The sequence below is a fragment of the Lissotriton helveticus genome, chromosome 4_1, assembly GCF_964261635.1.
Source record: "Lissotriton helveticus chromosome 4_1, aLisHel1.1, whole genome shotgun sequence".
In the NCBI taxonomy this organism is placed as follows: domain Eukaryota; kingdom Metazoa; phylum Chordata; class Amphibia; order Caudata; family Salamandridae; genus Lissotriton; species Lissotriton helveticus.
In genome coordinates this window covers 2,045,051,141-2,045,071,603 of record NC_136063.1, presented here as the reverse complement: position 1 = coordinate 2,045,071,603, position 20,463 = coordinate 2,045,051,141, and the positions used below count along the sequence as shown (strand labels likewise).

Below are 20,463 nucleotides of genomic sequence, written 5' to 3'. Positions count from 1 at the left end.
ACAGTCTATCAAAGTCGCACTCACTTCAGCCGAAATGAGTGTAGTTTATTTTGTATCACAATGAAGACCAAAAGCAATATTTCCTAAAAGACGAAGTATTTAGACAATTCATAGGTGATTTGGTGATCCCCAGTTAAGTGACCATAACCTAACGTGGTGTAAGAGTCAAGTGAAAAGAAGGGGTAACAATAAAGGAGGTTAGTGGTAGTAACAAAAGAGGAGCTTTGCACAGTTCTAATATAGTAGATTGTATTTCTTTTTTTCATAGTCTCTCTCTTTGCTAAAGTCAACGACGTTTATTCCAAGGTAGTACCTGTTAATTATACATATTGATTAGGGCATAGAGCCAATTGTAAGAAGGGAGACGCTGGTAAGTGAGGAGTCTTACCAGGACTGGATAAAAAGTATGCCGGATCCTATGATCAGATATACGAAGGGCAGCCTTTCTGTTACTTTATCTGGACCCATACATATGTGGAGCTAACTCGTTGCTATAGCGAGTGTAATTTTCTTTGTTCGTCCAGGGAATCTAGAGTAAATGTAGGTATATAAGGAATCCATTTATTATACGCACTGCGTTTCAAGCACGGGCGGTTATAGAGGACAGCAACAGTGCATAATATACCGTATTTTCCGGCGCATAAGACGACCCCCTACTTTGCTTGATAAAATGTTGGTTTTCTGCTATACTCGCCGTATAAGACTACCCTCACTTCCAGCGCAGTCCAACTCAGTCCTGCATAGCCATTTTGAGAATTTATTTTATTTTATTTTGGCTCGTACTTTGTACGCTTTTGTAACCTGCACACTTATAACTTTTTTCTCCAGGAATGTACCGATTGCTACCTCATGTATTTTGGTTGCTCACTATTGTCCCTTTTGATCCATGTAACTTAACGTTTGCTTTTGTAATTTGTTCATTTGTAATTGTTCCTCTTGTATCAATACTGTTCCTACTGTAAAGCGCTCTGACACCTTCGTGTAAAGTCCGCGCTATATACAATCGCATAAACCTTTTTTTGCACGATTGACGCCTGCGCTAGTGACGTACCAATATCCCCCACAGCCCCCGCGGTGCGAGGGGAGGGGGAGCTCCGGCACTGGGCACGGACGGCAGATTAGAGCCCCTGGCTGGGTCCGAAGCGTGGGCGGGAAATGGTGCAGCTTAGGGAACTCAAACACAAGACGAACACAAGATCAGCCCCTCGCCAGCCAGTGCGGCCAATACGCCTTACCGGTAGTATTTTCACTGCTTGAGCAATTTGTTACAGGAGGATTTCTGTATTTCTGCCAAAAAAACACGAGCTCTGATTGCGTGCTCGCGCAGTGTTTTATAATGCAGAAGCAGTCTGACACCTTCGGGTGTAGTCCGCGCTATGTAAAAAACGCATGAAAACATACCCTCAAATTTGGCACCCGGCGTATAAGACGACCCCCGTCTTTCCAGAACATTTTAAGGGGTTAGAAAGTAGTCTTATACGCCGGAAAATACGGTAAGTGACCGAAGGTTAAACTCACCCGAAAAGGATCGGTGCAGAGTAAATTAATTACTCGAGTTCCGCAACAAAGTGCGGAGTTAAAATGAGTCAAAGTGAATGCTTGCTGATTTGAACAATGCAGGAGTTTAAATATGAGCATAATTACGCCGTACTTTGTTGTCGTGCAGCGGGGCGCTTCAGTGATCGTCTTTACGCTAGGACGCATAATTATGACTGTGATTAAGTGTGCGCATGTGAAGACTTCCGTATAGCGGCACATGCACAGTGTTGTCATGGTACTGTGGTGTACAGACTAACATGGCGGTCACCATGGAACGGGGGAAGGCACAGCGTACCAGGGTACAATGGGGCTAGTTATCAGTACTATTCTCTCAGTACAAAGCTTGATTCGGGCAGGATGGCGTGACTTGGACAATTCAATACAGGAGCATTGATTAAAAATTACATAAAACATTTGAAAGTGCGATGGTCATATTAAGGGTGATGAGGCAGCTGTGCACCGTTATTTGTGGATAGAGTTTGTGCTATAATATGATACAATTATTTTACAGGAGCATAATTCAGTTCATTATAGAACACAAGGTGATCAAAAAAGTATTAATGCGAGAATTAAATTACAGATGCATATAAAACATATGTGCCTCGAGTGACCGTGGATAGTCACTTTAAAACCAGGATAATGCTCAAGGGGTACCAATCCTGTGAGATTTACATTCTTCACTTCATTACATTTTTTAAAAACCTTTTTAACGGTTCATAGACACTTCGCAGGAGCCAATCTGCTTTGACATTCAAAATTAACCATATTTGTAACATAGGGAACAGAGATGGTATAGGTGAGATTCTAGTGTCGAGGAGTGAAATAGGAGGGGGCTCGTGAGGGTCAGTGGAAATAGGTCTCAATGTTTCATAGGTGCTGACCCTAATGTAGGCTAATGAACCTTCACCATTCCTCTAGGCTGTTTAACCCATTTCTAATTGAATCTCATTTCTCATTCCTTCTGATCTCACCTCCCGCGAAAATCTCCACCACTCAAACTTGGCTTAAGCACCAAACTGCACTCAATGTCCAACCTACCATCGTGGAATCAGCGAAATCATTAGGCATTACACTTGACACCAATCTCAACATGCAGCAGCATATCAGCAAGGCAACTAAGGGAGCTAATTTCCAAATTAATACCCTGAGGAAACTTAAACCCTTCCTCCCTGCCAAGGACTTCCAAACTGCAGTACAAACCCTAGTCATTACTCGCTTAGACTACGGTAGCGTCGCCCTTTGCGGACTCCCTCTATCTACAACTGCACCCCTGAGAGCCTCTTTGAACGCTGCAGCAAGACTCATCACTGGATCAAAAAAACACTCGCATATTTCCCCTGACTTAAAATCCCTGAACTGGCTGCCTTTTGAAGCCAGAATACATCTGAAAATTGCCTGCATGACGCACAGAGCTGTACACCACAACTCACCCGGCTACCTCACTCAGAAACTGACAATATCTGGTGGCTCAAGAACCACTAGAAGCACAAAGAATCTTCTCCTGAAACCTCGTAGATTCCAGAAGGAAAAAACATATAAACGCTCTTTTTCAGGAATGGCACCCAGGATCTGGAACTCACTCCCTCCTGAAACCAGACTTATCTCCTCCTCTGCATTCTTTAAAAAAGAAGTAAAAGCTATCCTCATGACTAAATTCACCTGAACTTGTACTTTGGATCTATTTGAGACTCTACACCTATCTGCACTATTGTTTGTCTGATTGTCGATTTTGTATCTTTGGTTTTAGTCAATATTATGCTCCCCCATGTACCTACCCTATTTTGCTTTTCATTTTTTACCTACAACTATTCTTTGCTCAAAAGTTTGTTAATCACTCCCATGTTTCCTGTTTCCATACCCCCTGTATTTGTAAAGCGCTCTGATGTCTGCAAAGATCTTGTTCGCGCTATATAAAACTTTCAAAATAAAATAAATAAATTCCATTTACACTCTAGAGACTGTAAAATAAGTGTGATATCACCACCCCTAGGGGGTATTTTCGCTTTCTCAATCACTTGCCATTTAATGTCGTCAGCAGTGAGAGATTTTTCTTTGTAGTGCTCTACTAAGGGGGCATTCTCTACTTGGCAACGTATTCTGCCACGGTGCTGGCCAATGCGTGTTTTCACTGGTTGAGTGGTCTGTCCAATATATATCAGACTACAGGGGCACCAGATGCAGTAGATTACATTTGGCCTTGCACAATTAGTAAGATCACGTAGCAACATTTTTATGTTCCCATGAGAGAAATCTTTGGTGTCAGCGGTGTGATTACAGGCTACACAACTTCCACATTTAAAGTGTCCCGTAATGGGTGGGAACAGAGGCCCTGGATGATGCTCTTGGGTTTCACAATGCTTGTGTTAGAGTGTACCAGATAGTCTTTGATAATCTTTCCCTTTTTGTAGGAGAACATGGGTAGTTCTCTGTAGGCATTCAGCGTATTGAGTGTAGGCAATGTATTTTAATGCTTTTCATGACCTGTGTACTGAGGAGGCAGAACATCATGTCTCTCACACACTTTTATTGGTCTGGTTTTTGGTTCTACTCGTTAGTAGTACTTCTCAGGGACTGAACCATGCCCTCTTTATGGATGTTTTCACCAGTCTTTTAGGGTATCCTCTCTCAGGCAGTCTGGTGCTCAAGATGTTCGCCTATCTGAAGAAGTCTTCTTTTTCTGTGCAGTTAAGTCTAAGTTGCAGGAACTGCCCGTATGGTAGGCCATCATTCAAGGCCCTGGGATGGAAGCTTTTGTATTGCAAAAGTGTGTTTCCATCAGTGGGCTTACGATAGAGGGTCACATCCAGTTGATTATTGCGACCTCTTATTGGTAGGTCAAGGAAGTGAAAAGTTTCTCTATCCTTGCTGTAAGTAAAAGTGAGCGCTGATGGTAGTCATGTAGATAGGCAATGAACATTTCCAGACTCCTCTCAGTACCTGACCATATAAGAAAAATGTTGTCTATATAGCGCTTCCAGCACTTGATACTGGTGAAGAAGATATTAATCACATCATTATTGAATTTGTTTTCAGGGTCACCTACATAGAGATTAGCTAGGTTTGGTGCAAAAATTGCTCCCATGGATGTCCCTGAGCATTGTTGGAAATAATTCATGTTGAATTTGAAGTAATTCATTGTCTGTGATGAACTCCGTTGGGACTGCTGTGGGTGCCGGGCGTGAGTTTACGATAGCTTTTATGACATTGATGCTTTCGGTCTGGGGAATATTCGTATATAACTATTCTGTATCCAATGTTTCTAGCATCTCTTGAAGGGGATCGTATTCCATTCCTTCTATCAAGTTTATCATGTATGTGCTGTCTCTTACATATGTGGGTAAGACAGGTACATGGTCCTTAATGAATAATGTAATAATGTATGTAGTGTCCCAGGGGTTCAAGAACAGAACCACATCCAGAAAGAATGGTCTTCCCGGAGGATTCATAGCATCTTTATGCACTTTAGGCAAAGTATAAAGTATAGGGGTCCTTGGATTCTTCTGGTGAGGAAGTCAAATTCTTGTTTAGTAATGAATCCTTCATCTAAACCGTTTTTAGGTCTCACCCCTAGAGTTACACTGCGCAGCAGTGTTCGCGCAGCAAGAGTCCTTTTGTCCAGGTTTCAGAAATGGACCCTGGAAATGAACACTTGCGTGTGTTTTTACTTTTGTGGCCTGCTATTGGCCTTTGCCTGCGTGTTTGGTTTAAAGAGAGCACACAATAGGTCAGAGGCGGGTGCATAGCTCCGCCCCTGGCCTAATGGTGACTATTACACGCATTTCTGGCATATGGTTTGAATTATCGTGCTCAGACACAGGCGCGATAATTGAAAGCATATGGCACGTGAGCGCACCACTCGCGGCTTTGTTCTTCACAAAAGCTTTTCTCCTCCCTCCCCTTTGGTCCCCTCCTCCCTCTGTTTCCCCCTCCCCCACGCTGGACCCGCCTCCACAGGGCCCGGGAGATGCTGGGACGCCGCTCTCCACCCTGCTCCCAGGTAGGAGCCTCTGCAGCCGGGCCCTGCGGCCGACACATGTCTCTATCTCTGGCCCACAATCAAACACCCCACGAAGTCTGTAGACTTCGGATGAGGGGTTCTGACTTTAGCGATCCTGCTCTCGAGTTTTTAAACTTCTTAGGAGTGAGATCTAAATAGCAGCACCGCTTTTGACAACAATTGTGAGATGAGTACCGTAACTCAAAATCCTCTCTAGAGTAGGATCTTGCCTTACAAAACGAGGCTTGGATTGTGGTTTCGGTTTCCTGAAGTGAACTTTGTGCCTGGGAGTCATGGACACAAGTCCCGCACAACTTCTCTGAACGATTTGACAGACGCCGTGGGAAATGGCTGACTTTCAGTTGATCTTGTGGGGCGGGGCTGGCAGGGGCCCCTTGTTCACCCCCCGTGTTGGAGCCACTCTTCCCACCCTTCTCTCTGTAACTTCCCATATTATGCCCTTTTAGGCTCTATTAGGCTCCTTTTCTTTCGACGTCGAGGTCGAAGTCGAAGGCCCTCTTTCGGGTGCTTGCTTCGATGACCTTTGCTTTTCGCTGGTCTTCTGCCGCCGGGAGTTCTTCTCGGAGGATCCGCTGGGCTCTTTTTCGGAGGATGCAGCTTCGGTCATCGATTTGTTCGACGCCGGTGCTCCTTTCGAGGCTTTGGGCTCAGACTTTTGAGAGTCTGCCTCTGGTTTTCGAGGCCCTGTGGGAGTTTTCGGGGTCGTAGACTCTCCTACCTTTTCAGGCGTTTTCTTATCGGTCTCAGCGACCGTGAAGTCATCTGGGCCTTCGGCGATGTTGTCCTCGTCGTCTGTGGAGAGGCCAAGTTCATAAAGCGTCGGGGCTTGGCCCTTGCCCTGCATCGTGTGATGAGCCGTCCTCTGTCTTTCTCGAACTCTGAGTGTCTTCGGCTTGAAGACGGAGCAGGCGTTGCAGTCTCTGCTCTCGTGGTCGATAGGTAGGCAGAGGTTGCAGACTGGGTGCTGGTCCTTCTGTGCGAACTTGTGGTGGCAGTTCTTGCAGAATTAATAGGGCGTCTTGTACATCCCTGCGCTCAGGGGGCCCCCTGTGTGTGCATTCCTCGAAGTACGTCGAAGATTTCGAGATTTTCTCCTTTCTTCGTCGTCTCCTCTCTAAAGGTCTCCCGATCTTCTCAGGTCTTCTCGGTTGAAGATTTGCAGTATTTTCTCCTTTCCTTCTCCAAAACTTCTGGAGCTTCACGCGACGATCCAGACCCAACGGCGGAAAAAAGAATCTGAAGATGGCGCCCAAGGGTGGTAGCTTCCGCCGTAAGCATGCCAACGTCACCGAAGTTACACCAAATGGTGGGACGTAGACGCCCACCTGGGCTACGACAAAAAAAAAAAAAAAAGACTAAGATTCCGGACCCAACCACCAGATTGCGGAATATGCACAGCATAGTGAATCCAGAAAGATTCACGCTGCAAAACTACACCGACAGGTAAGAAACTATTCGATATTATGCCCCTCAGAATCTCTCTATTTTGGGTTGGGGTCCTCTGCGTTGCGAGTCCTGCGGCCGGGGGAGAGTGAAGAGCTGAGGCTTTAGAGGCAAACCTGACACTGGATGAAAAGTCGTGGAAGTAGGGTATGTTGTTGTTGGGGGTGGGGGTTGTCTTGCTCCCTGGAGGCACTGACACAGGATTCTGACGGGTGGAGGGGGGCACAGTACGGAGACGGCGTGCATCAAACTGCTCCACGGGGCCTTGGTCCGGGGGTTCGTAGACTCCACACAGGTTAGTCCTGGCTACACAGGTGGGTGCCAGTACCCGCTGCGCGTGGGGCCGTTATTGACTCAGGTGTGCAAGGCTGGCACATGTGGGTTCTCGGTAAGTGCAGGTGGGTTGGGGCACAGGTGAGCTTACAGGTGGCTTCAGGATTGGGGGAGGGGTGTCTGTAAGAACAGAATGTGTGGTGTCTGTATTGGTGCAGGGGGGCTTCCAAGTAAAGGTGACGTCAGTACTGCTGCAGGTAGACTTGTCGGGTGCAAGGCATGGGGTTGGCACAGGGAGCTTGGCAGAGGCGGGTTCAGTATTTGTGCAGATAAGGAGGTCGGGTGATCTCGGTACTGATGCAGCTAAGAGTCCCATGCGACCTCGGTAGCACTGGGGTCAGCATCAGTGCAGGTAAGGAGGCTCGAGTGACCCCCAGTACCACCCTTGTGACCCCGTGCATGGTGCAACCACTTCACCCCGTACCATAGTTCCTGGCAAGACCTGGCATCTTTGGGGCGTAGTGGTGATGGCTACGGGTCCCCTCTATACATTACATCCAATGACGTGTCGTCTCTTTGCTTTTAATGAATGTCAGTGTTCACAATTATGTGATTGTGATTGTGAGCACAGTGCTGTCCGTGAACACCAGGAGGTGCACTAATGAGAGCGGCTGGTTCCCCTCCAGCCTCTAAAACCACCAGCAGTGGCTGATTGGGGGGATCCCCATCTTTGCATACATGGCACGTGCAAGTTAGCGGCTGGCTGCTGCCCTCAGGACCAAGGGCCACCGTCCAGGTCTCCCTGGGGGCTGTTCTGATGAGAAGCACAACACGTCCTGCCAGAGCTGCCCCTGGGCAATCTGTGTGAGGGCAGTAGCCACCACTGTTGCAGTGCATGCTGGGAGCAGGGCCAGAAGCGGTAAAACCTGAGCCTATCGGAGTAGTGAATCAGGGGAGTAACTTAGTCAACAAGACAAACAAGCGGAACTGAAAGTGATTGCGAAAGCGATCGCTATTGTGGAAAAAAAAAAACATGCCCTCGAGTGGTGCGCGCGCGCCACTGCGAGGCATATGTTTTCAATTATCGTGCCCGTGTCTGGGCACGATAATTGAAAACATATGGGCTTTGGTGCGCGTAACAGACACCAATACGCCGTGGGCGGAGCAATGCGCCCGTCTTTGGCCTACAGCGTGCTCTGTTACCAAAATACAAGCACTGAAAGCTCATTTACATACGCACTGGGTATCCATATTAATAGCTCTGTTAAGTTATCGTGGGTGCTTAGTGAAGTGGTTAAGATGAGGTTTTACTGTGCCCCATGCTCCTTGCTCAAGATTGGCTCTTGCAGTCTTTGTATATCAGCCACCGGTTTCATCCATTCTCCAAGGACACCTTTGGATGTACATGGCCATGGTGGTTGGGTTGATGTGTCACCTTTCGATCCCTGAACATCCTCTCTTGTACCTCATGCTCTATATGGTGCACATGACATTAGCTGGGATAAAGTATTCCCCTCTTGGTTACCCCATTCCAATCTGCCTCCTACAGTGTGTTCTCTTGAGTTCTTCTGGCCGCCTATTGGGGTTGAGTAGTTATCTACAGTTTCCCTGATCATCTCCCCTCCTCTGTAAGGTACTTTGGCAACTCATGATGACCATGTTTGGACTGTGATACATTTTACTGTTGTTGACTGGTCATCTTGCCTTTCAGAGCATATTCTGTCATTTTCTCACTGCAGTGGTTGCAGTGGCATAGCAAGGGGGTGTGGGGGTTGGTCAGCCCCGGGTGGCATTAGTTTTGGGGGGTGGCGGCAGCCCCCCCACTCTTAGCTTCGCCCGTGGCTGCCACAGGAATCGCCAGCAATACTCTTACACAGGGCCGCCGCGGGGCGTCCGCCACAGGGACCTCCACAGGTGGCATAATGTCTAGCTACGCCACTGAGTGGTTGAGTAGAACTACTCATCAGACAGACTCCTGCACCACCCATCCTTCTACAACATGCTCTGCTGAGTGCTCACAGGCATCTGTGGGCTGAAGTATTAATCTACGCATTTTCTAGTTTCGTATGGAGGCATCCCTTCCCCATCGGCCTTAAAAAATTGGGTCCTTACATCACTTAGCCATGCTCATTGCACCACCTAAAACCTAAATGAAGTAGGTGTAAGTTTGATGTGCAATGAGTGTTTGAAACCACATTATCACATTTTCTCAATACCCACCTAGTCACAAGTCCTAGTGGCGATTTACCTTATATCAGTAGCAACTCAAGCCTATTTTTCTGCCTACAACCCATCGCGATATATAAAACTTTATAAATAAATGAATGGAAAACCAACCCCTGAAAAGGTCCATTGTTGAATAAGTAAGAAGAATTCCCAAACCTTTACGTACAGTGGTGGATCTGGAGAAACCTATTTCTTCCCGCCGTTGCCATATTACCCATTCACACCCTCCGGCCTGTTAATAATCCGTGTGCCGCCTCTGCTCCTGGCGCGAAATGGAGGATACGGTCTCAGAGAGGCTGCTCGAAGCAAGAGGCTCCTTGAGGAGGCAGCTTCAGGTCTGGGGAAGTGACCCATGCTTGTAGAAGGGTGACCCACACCCCTCCGGTGCCACCAACACACCCACACTTTTCACATTCTTCCTGGGCGGACGTGGGCTGCTAGCACGGGCTGCCATCCAACTGTGAAGGGGAGGCAGTGCAGGCCCAGGGTCGGAGCGCCATATATGGAATGCTGGGTTTGTAGGTCGTGCGCTTGATGGCCAGATTTGTGTCTTCTGTTTATGGCTGTAGCTCTGGGTTAGTTTAAAGCAGACGACAGCGTGATACTATACTTCTGCATAAGAGATGGTAATGAGCTTCTGTGGTCATGCCGTTTGTGCAGCAAATTACCATGCATGTGGCCATGCAAACGAATCTTAGGCTGTCCTAGATTGAGTGCCCTGATGTGGTTCTGTTGAACAGAGTTCAAGGGCACTTTCAACAAGTCATTCATATTTTTGGGGGTCTTGTCCCTTTAACAGACACAATGAGGGTGTTTTCATATTTTCCTCCTCTAAGCAAGAAAACTGAAATTGTCCGGTTGGGGGTGATCAGTGTCCATACTCCGCGCTGAAATGAACGAGGAAGTCACTTTTGATACTGCCTACCATTGTGCACAGACACATGCTACCCTTGGTCACATTTGTGAGCAGGATAACCCAGCAAAGCGTGGCTCTTGTAAAAAAAAAAAAAAAAAAAAAAAGTCGAACAGGAAGTGTAAATAACTTAACAGGAAGTGGGCTGGGAATGAACAGGTAGTTCTATCATTTTCCTTTGCATGGATATCCTTTCTCGGAATCGCCGAGGTAGCAGAATTATCACCCAGCATTCCTTGACCTTCTTCACCCATCATTCCTTGACCTCCTATGACCTCAGAGGGTTAACCTCATCTTCTATCCTTAACTTTCAACAGTCTATTTACAAATAAGGGCTTCGGGAAAAGGTCAAGGAGGTGGACTGCAGAAAGCAAACATGGCGCCTTGGTTCTTGCTGCTGTTCATGACTCTTTAAGACTAGGGGTAGAAAGGAATGTGTACGAAATCACAAAATGTAGGCCAGGTGTAGTATCTGCTACTCTTGATTGATGGCTGTGTGGACTTGCATTTTCATCATTGTAGACAAGAGGAAACTACCTGCTTTCGTAGCCTTTTCAAACATGTCTTGTTGGCGAACGGCATACTGACCCTTTTAATATAGTTGATTTCTGTTGTTATTGGGCCTGTGGTGGTAGCGTCTTCTAATCTGGAGCTTGACAGGTGATGCAATTCTTCTGTACTGTCAATCAGTGTGTACTAGGGAGAGCCAATGCTGCGAGGCATGCAGTAGTGGAGTAGGGCTTTGAAGCCCCGCCCACTCTCTGCCCATATTTTTAATTGACTTGTGTCATTGCCCTTTGTAAACGCTGGCTTCCGAGTCGTTATTAGGCTTGTTAGTCCCTCTTTAGTACCGCCTTATCTGCATTTGTAACCTCCCAAGGCGACTGGCCCTTTTACTTCTGTTGCCACATGGTATGTCTTATTTAGTCTGTTAGCACTCTTTTTTCTTAAATGGAATTCTCCTACAGGTTTCATTGGTCCTGTATTTCTTTTCTCCCTTATATGCCTAGACTGGTAAGTCTCAGAACGTACAGTGCAGAACTGGCAGTGAGTTGCCTTCTTGACATCTGGTCAGAGGTCAGATATACAAACACAGTCTTTTAATAGAGAAGCCCACTGCTACCCTCTGCCAACAAACACGAGTTAGTAACATGCAAGCCACAATGTGCTGCATCTGGGTTCTGATCTTTTTAAGGCACTACATTGGAAGTCTCTACTGATTTTTATTGTTTGACTCTGGTCGTGTATCAGCACGGCACCTTCTTCATGTGGACACGTGCTTCATGTTTCGTCTCAGATTGCAATAAAAAACAAGCTTTTGCAATGCAATAGGTCTCGCTTTTGCAAGAGTTTAAGCTATTGGCATTGTATACATAAATAAAAGGAATTGTCATTTACAATGCCAATAGCTCAAACTCTCGTAAATGCGAAACCTATTGCATTGCAAATGCTTGTTTAATAGGTCAGGCAACATAATTCATACAGTCTCACCACCTAGGAGGGCAGGTGAGTTTGGGGCTGTCTTTCACTGTATATTGCAAACTGGTAGCCATACAGCCAAAATGTTGTCTCTCTTCTTAGTGATGTGAGCTGGAAGTTTCCCAACTGCAATTGTTTCCCATCTTCTCCAGACACCTCTATGCCAGGTTAGACTTCTCCATTGTGTGCAGTGACGTGCTGTGGTCGTTCTGGGCACCATTAGTTGCTGGTAAATCAATTTCTGGGTGCAGAGATTGTGAGAAGTTGGCCTGATGTGCAGTGTTCACTATTCTAGTGATCACTATATATCAGTCCAAACAACCCTTATTGATGATTGGTTGTAAGTCAACCTTATAGACCAGCTATCCTAGTAGCATGGATACGAGCAGTCTAAGGCTAAGACTCTAGAGGGCGTGTTAAGCCAGCTGTTTTACCATCACATTACCCCTTGAACTCCCAGTGAAAGGACACCACACAAGTTGTTATGAAAATAAACAGTGTATTTATTTATAACAAGACTACCCTGGCTCTTTATGAGACAGGGAGCTAAGCACACAACAAAACTCTTACGAAAATACTTTAAGTTGCACAATTTACACAAATGCCCGAGGGGCACGAAAAACCATATTCTCTAAAAGTGGAATGCGAATTACTAGCAGGTAAGTAACGATTCTCAGAGGCTTTAGAAACGCTAGGCCTACAATACTGAACACTCAGGTTAGGAGCAGGAGGCCTAGGGGAGCCACGTGCAGAGTGGGAACTCTCACGCGTAAGGCGGGAAAAAGCCTATGGAAGCTAGAATTCACAAAGTCACTGTTCTCGGGCGAACCCGACTAGCTGGGACGAAAACGAAAGTGGATCTGGACCCTTGGATAGTGAGGCTATGCTGAGGCACCGAAATGCCGAGTTTACCTAGCCCAGGGGCGGCGGCTGCATAGGTCTGAAAAGACGTCGGGATTCTTCGTTGACGAACCAGGAGCCTGAAGGAGAAGTTGCTGGCAGGCGGCCAGTGAAGAAAAGTTCGAAGAGATCCAAGCCTGGATCAGGGAAGAGGAAAACCTGAAAGCAGAGGGGACCAAGTTCTTGAATCACTAGCCAGTGATTAAGTGGGCACCAGGATGGCACCGGGCGAAGTCACCGCAGTCAGGTGAGTGGGCGCTGCTGGGCTCTGCAGTCTCTCGGACCAGGAGGCGTTGTCGGCGACCAGGATGGAGGTGCGAGCTGTCCCACGAAGGTTCTTGCTGTCGACGTCGCTGGACCCAGGATTGGGGCAACAAGTCTTGGCAAATGCAAGGCCCACGCGGTGGACCTAAAATGGCGTCTTGAGTGGACCAGGAGGGTCCAGGGTGCTTCTCTGAAGAAGGGAAGCAAGGGCCAGTCTGGAGCAACCAGACCAGCAGCAGTGATGTCGTCGGGCGTCGTTAAGAAGGCCACAAGCCAGCGGGCTAGTAGCCAAACAACGCGGTGAGCAGCAAAAAGCAGAAGGGCCCCACGCAGATCGTGGAGATGCTGGGAGGCTGAACTTCGGTGCTGGGGCTGCTCAGGGTCGGGGCTTCTCGGACCCCAAAGCACTCACCAGAGGATCCCTCGGCGGTCGTGCTGGAAAGAAGTCGTGCAGTCTTGAAGATGGCCGGTCCCTCGGTCTCGTCGCACCCACGGTTCTCAGCTTTGCTGTAGAGGTGGGTAGAGTTCAGAGGTGCCAGGGAAGCCGGTTCTCGTCGAGCTGGGCAGTCGGATTCCGGAGGAAGGACTTACAGCAGACCGCAGTGTTCTTAAGATGGTGCCTGCGGATGCAGGGTGACTACTCCTTAGCCACAAGGGAGAATCTTGAAGAAGAAATCTTGAAGTCCTTTCGTAGAAAGTCGTGTCTTGATTCCAAAGATGATCTAATTTGGAAGGGGGCCTGCTCCTACCTTTATCTTGGAAAAGGGGGCTGGCACGCGACTAAGTCCTGCCCTAGGGGTGGGACCAGGAGGGGGGTGGTTACACCCCTCTCCTTTGGCGGGCTTTCCCCAGCTCAGGGTCTGGTGTGCCCCTGGAACTGGTTTAAGCCGGCCTATGCACAGTGAGCACCGGGGTGCCACTTGCAGTCACCTTCCTCTGAAGCCCTGCCTACCTAGAATACACAAAACCCTGTCTGGGACGGTGCTGGCACCGCCCCTGGCAGGAAACCCTTTGTCCTTGCCTCCTGCTCTGGGAGGACTCCCAGCAGCAGGAGGGCAGACTTGTGTCTCGGTGGCAGCATCCATTTTGTGGAGCTAAGGCTCTGTTTGACTTTAACCGGGGTTATAGGTTACATACATGTCGTGTCCCTCTAGAAGGGTGGAATGCTAACCCCGTCGCCAGAATTGGCGAGGGGTTAGTATTCCAATTCGTATGACACCTTACTCGACATGTTTTGATAAAGCGATACCAGAGTTGGCATATAACCGCGAGGATTATAATGCACTTAAGAGTATATGGTATGCGATATCATGGAAACGGCTAAGGGATGGATCCCGAAAGCTGTAGACAGGCTCAGCTCATGCCAGAGCACTATCTCACACGATTCCAAGCACTCTGCCTTCAGGATTGTTAAGGCCTGCCATAGGAGTGACTGATAGGAGGTCTGTGTGTCCATTTTAGGGTTAGATATAGGTATACTATATCTAAAGCAAAGGGTGATTACACCACCTTGCCCCAGCTGTCGTGCAGCCAGTTGTGTCAGTTTAGTTAGTCAGCCTAGGGGTGGCACAATACGTGCTTCAGCCCCTGGGAGACTTCTGGGTACACCTCAGCCCTGGGTACAGGGACTTAGAGAGGGCCCAGTGCCAGTTCAGTACCTGAGTACAATTTGGATAGAGAGAACAGCTAGGCTGTGGGTCTGATTAGCAGGCCCACAGCCAGGGAAAGTCGTAAACCAGTGCAGCAAAAAAGCAAAAATCTGGGTGATCATAGGATTGCAGACCCTACTCTCCTACAGAGATAATCTCTTCCAATCGTCCTAGGCAGACACCCAATATAGTGGTAGCCTGAACCGATCTATCGGAAAGCTCATAGTGTCTTTAATGGTGACTCGATTTCCCAATTTTGCTCCGCCCGCCTTTTTCAGTGTGCAGTGAGGAGTGGACTTACTGGTCGTATGCACAGTTACAAACCTATTGTCTGAAATATATTATGCAATATGTTTTGCGTTTGCCACCGCCATGTCATAGTTTTCAGTGCTAACTCTCTAAGGTGTACATTCAAGCTGTTTTTATACACATTCCTCCACAAAATATCCAATTTGTTTCTTGTGATCACCCCACTTCAATCTTTTCCCCACTTCCACATATATTTCCAATCCTCTAACTAAAGAGGTGCATTAAATAATTTGTATAAATTTGAGACCCAATAATTTGTTCTCCGGTAGGTTGTCAGTAGTTCTCTCCTTGTGTTACTGACCTTTTGGCGGGGTCTGGTGGCTCAGTGAATTAGTGCTTCCACTGCGTGGTACAGTGTTTCTTCTCGTGGTCACTGGTTCAAATCCATGAATGTTCACCTTTCATCCTTTCAAAGCCGTTAAAATTATTACCAATGGGTTGGGTAACAATAACCATCTGTTATTCAGTGCCAAGAGAGTATTGTATTGGAACATTTATATAGCTGGTTAACCCTATGTGAGGTGCTGAAGCCCTTCCCTGCACAGTTAGGATACGGTTTTGTTTTGGGTATAAGGGTGTTTTCTTTGTTTTGATCCAATGTGAGAAGTGTGTCCATATCGTACATGATATCCACTGAGGTGTGGACATCTGTTTACTGGACACAGCACCTAGCAATTCTTGTCAATTCTGAGATTTGTTTATGGTCCCAAGCAGGCGTAGGTCGGTTGGGAAGCTAATCAAAGTTCAGCCAGGGTGGACTATATTTCAACATCCCCTGTATGATTGTAATTGTAAAATGTCCGAAAGCCTTCATAGTATGAAGTTAGTCGTGAACTGCATTGGTGGACTGTTAAGAGTCCTTCCTAGAGCTCATCAGTCTCTTGCTGATCTCTTCGGTGGTACTGTGCTATCAAGTTGGTAGTAAGTGGTTGGTTGCTATGGACTGATGAGAGTACACAATGACAGATATGATCAGTAGCTATTCTAGCTTATGTTTTGAGCAACTTATTATGCACCCTGTCTTGAATTCTAATTGGTTAAGTTAGTCAGGATCAAAACTGGATAGGTATCCGGGACCGTGTAATCTAGTCTTTAAATAGGCAGTTTACATATTTTTACTGTGTTAATGCGCTGTGGGATTGGCACGAAAGTTTAGAGACTTCATCTCACCAGTCGGGACATGGTTTTCAACTGATGAGCCCAGTGGTTAGGCAGAACCCAGAAGTGGTAATCTTAGAGCTTTCCCTTGTGAAGATATTGGGTGCTTATTCTGTGTTCTGGAGGTGGAGTGGCAGAATTTCAGACCGTACCGGGTCCAATTGCCTTAATCTGACATCCTAAGATTCTTGTTACCCGTCTGGTGGAATGTGTTCTTTGCAAATGTGTGTTATTTTATGTTACTCTCTGGTTCTTATCCTCCCCTCCTTAGGGCTCTTTATTGCGAAAATTGGAATCTAGGCACATCGACTTAGATGGTAAAAAAAAAAATGCAGGTGATGAACATAGAAGAATTGTTGGTACACATATTGAGAAAGCCATTTCATTCCCATATAGGAGGGCTGAGCATGAACGTTCTGTGAGTTTATTATGGACTTTATTGGCCAATGCGTAGTTGGATTGCTTTGCCATCAGGGGTTATATTTATATGTATCCTGTGGACTGTAAATGCATATTATTGAATTACTAGGAATGCAGGTTATTCGGTACCTGAAAAAGATGGCAAAAACAAAATATGGTACTATGCAATACAGGATTGTTAAAGTTGATGGATTTCAGGTTTCACTAAACTTATACTATAAAGACTACTAATTACATTGGTTGACTGATGCTGTGCATTGCAGATTGAAATATCCCACTAGACTTATTAACCTCCTGGGATTCAATAAGCCTGAGTTGGCAAAACCTCCTGGGACTATCACCTGCTTAAATAGAATGAATCTGGCTTGCGTTTGAAAACCCTTAAACAACCGTAGACAAGTGGTGTTTGGCAAAACAGGAACAGTTTGTTTAATTCAACTTTAAGGCCGGGAGAACAGTTACAGGCACAGGGTCTGATGACTGTCTCAGGTTACGTTTTGTTGGCATCCTTCTTACATACAAAATTTAGGAAGTTGTAAAAGTTTCCGGCCTACCATATATGATGAGAAATGTTGGGTACTGCCTTTGGAGTCATAAATTAATCATCTAATGGTTGCCACAGGTGAGTCTCTACCTCGCATGGACACTATGTGGTCCGTGGCAAACGTGTCCAGATGTCTGGCTTGGGGAGTGCGTGATCACTGCGTGTGCCAGGCCCTGATTGACAGTGTGTTCCTAACTCATGTTGCATCTGACTTTTATGGTGTTTTTAGGAACACCCGTACCCACTCCAGCCATGTGCGCTTTGTTTGGGCAATATCCTTGAGCCTTTGTAATGTCGCTGCCCCTATTTGTGCGATTGATCAAGAGTTTTCTGCGTTAACCTGCTAGCTACGCACCCTCCTAGCTGTAACCGACCAGCCTGCAATCATATTTGCGAGTCAAGGTTTATGTAGAGTTCAGAACGGGTAAATTTATTAATAAGGATGAGATATCATTTTTGTCATCAAATACATCCAATTCACCTTGACCAATTTGGGTTAAAATTACACAATGGTTAGTAAAATAGTGATCATTTAAAAATGTTTGTAATTTAAGACAATTCTGTTTTCCTCGTGATTGAATATCATATTAGTTCTGCCTTTTAGTAAGGACTTTAAGTTGTTTTCAGTGTATTTCAGTAAAACATTCCCACATGACTTGCAAACAAGGTATAGAGATTTGAGTACTTTGTCTATGTTGACTTTGTAGCATGAGATACATGACTGTAATAAATCACTATAAACGTGGATTCCTCATTTTGAGAAAGGCTGTTTTGGCCAAAACATGTCAGGGTTGTACAGAGGAATAAGCTGCTTGAAAACATGGCTGCATGAGTGCATGCTTTTTTTTACGAAGAGAAGGAGTTTGAATAGTAAGAGGAGTGCTTGATCCCACATAGTGCAGCACTAGACCTGAGGAGCTCTGTGGGTAAGCTGTATTTGAATTTGAATTTAAAAGCATTTATTAAGCGCACATATACCCAGCGGTTTCTTGGCGCTGAGGATGCAATTGAACCTAGAGGGAGGGGTACGGAAGGTTAGGGCGAAAAGGCTTGCAGGAAGAGGTGAGTTTTTAGCGCTTTACGGAAGTCAGAGTACGATTGAATGGATCTGATCGTGGGGGGAGGAATTCCAGAAAGTGGGACCGAGAACAGCGAATTTCACACCCCCCCATCCTTTTTTTCCTGAATCGTGGTACGGAAAGGAGGGACTGGGTGGAGGAGCGGAGTTCTCTGACCGGTATGTAATTTTTGATTTCGGAATTTATGAAAACTGGAGCGGTTCCGGCTCAAGCCTGAAACGTGGTGCAGCCAAGTTTGAAGAGGGCCCGCTCTCTAATGGGCAACCAATGCAAGTTCTTTAAGAGAGGGGTGGCATGGTGCAGTTTAGGAAGACCATGGATGAGGCTGGCGGCTTGGTTCTGGACCAACTGATGCCGTCGGAGGGCATAGGTCGGAACACTATTATATAGGATGTTCCCATAATCTAGGCGTGATAACACCATTGCCATCAGAATGAGTTTTAAAGCAGAGGGGGAAAAGAATCTAGAAATTTTTCTAATGGTGCGAAGGGTAAAAAAACAAGATACCACCGTACTGATCTAGGAGTGCAGGGTGAGGTGTTGGTTTAATGTGATCCCGAGTGTTTTAACTGAGTGAGAAGGTAAGGGGGGGGACCGAGTGAGGGAGGCCAAAACGTGGAGGTCCAGGGACTAGATGTGCCACCTGTAAGGACCAACTCAGTTTTATCTGGGTTAAGTTTAAGGTGGTTGAAGTTCATCCAGTCCCTGATAAAAATCATAGCCGATTGAAAATTGTGGGTGGACTCAGGGGAGTGGGAAAGTTTGAAAATCAGCTGGAGATCATCTGCATAATTGAAGACCGTGACCTCCAGTTGCTGTAAAGCAAAAATGAGGGGGAAGATGTAGAGGTTAAATAAAAGGGGGGAGAGGGAAGAGCCCTGAGGGACACCGCACTGCACCTTGCGTGGGGGAGCAGAGTAATCTGCTAGGTGAACAGCCTGGGTGCGATCTCTCAGGAAGGAAGTGAGCCAAGCCAAAGGGGGCCCCCCTGATGCCCGCTGCCTCAACATGGGTAAGAAGGATGGAATGGTCAACCATGTCGAAGGCAGCGGACAAATCAAGGAGGACCAAGGCTTGGGGCCGGTTGTCATCCATCCCCTCCCTGAGTCTGTCCAGGACGGAGACCACGACCTTCTCGGTGGAGTGGAGCGGGCGAAAGCCAGCCTGACAGGAGGCCAGCCAACCACTGCCCTCAACAAAAGAGCCGAGGACAGTGGTAATGTGGCACTCCAGAATTTTACCCAAGTAGGGGAGGAGGGAGATGGGGCGATAATTGGAAAGGGAGGAAGGGTCGGCACCAGGTTTTTTCAGAATGGGTATTATTATTGCCGCTTTGTGAAGGTCAGGGACAGAGCCTTTGCTGAGGGAGTCGTTGAGGAAAGCCAAGGGGGGGGTAGGGCAAGCTAGAAAAATCTTTCAGTACAAAAGCTGGACAGACATTAGAGGGAGAACCGGTATACCCGGGCTAGCAGGGAAAATAGAATTTCCCTGGTCAGAGGAGGTATGTGGTCTAGATGGAACCTTTTGGGCGGAGGTTCAGAGGCAGGGGGGGAAGCGGAAGGTGGAGGTATGTTAGCCTTGATGGCTGCAATTTTCTCAATGAAAAAATTGAAAAAGAATCAGAGGGATTGAGAAGGGGGCAGTTTGAGGGAAGTTCTGTCTGATAAGGCCAGCTCATGGACGGTGGAGAAGATTTCCCTGGGCTGGCTCTCGGCTGAGAGTATTTTGCCCGAGAAGTAGTTGGTCTTGGCCAGGAGAATTGCCCTTTTGTATATGTTGAGCGCAAGGGAATAGTGGGTTTTCAGGGTTGGACAATGGGCGCGCCTCCAGGCGCGCTCGGCCTGACGCACAGCTAATTTTTTTCCCTTAAGGTCATCAGTAAACCATTTGTTGGCATTATGAGCGCGTTTAACTGTGACATGTTTCAAGGGGGCAACTTGGTTGCATGTCCTGGAGAGCCAAATGTTAATGGCAGCTAGCTGGGATGAAGGGGCAAGCTCCTCTAGGGCAGGGTAAGAGTCCTAGAGGGAGGTGCAAAGGGAGGGTATGTCGACCTTATTCCAATTGCAAGCCCAGGTGTTTTTGGGAAGGGAGGGGCGTTTAATCAGGTTACGGTCTAGGAAGAACGAAATCAGAATGTGGTCGGACCAGAGACAGGGCGTGATGATTGGGGGTGTGACCGGAGTATTTAGTGACCAGATTTGGTCCAAGGTATGCCCCTTGGTATGGGTGGGGGTGGACACATGTGA

General features: G+C 46.9%; 1 protein-coding gene across 2 annotated transcripts in view; it reads left to right on the top strand.

Annotated features, from left to right (window-relative positions):
• UPF3B (UPF3B regulator of nonsense mediated mRNA decay) overlaps window positions 1-20,463 on the top strand; it is a 233,505-nt gene that overhangs the window by 153,304 nt on the left and 59,738 nt on the right. The gene's annotated exons all lie outside the window — the stretch shown is intronic.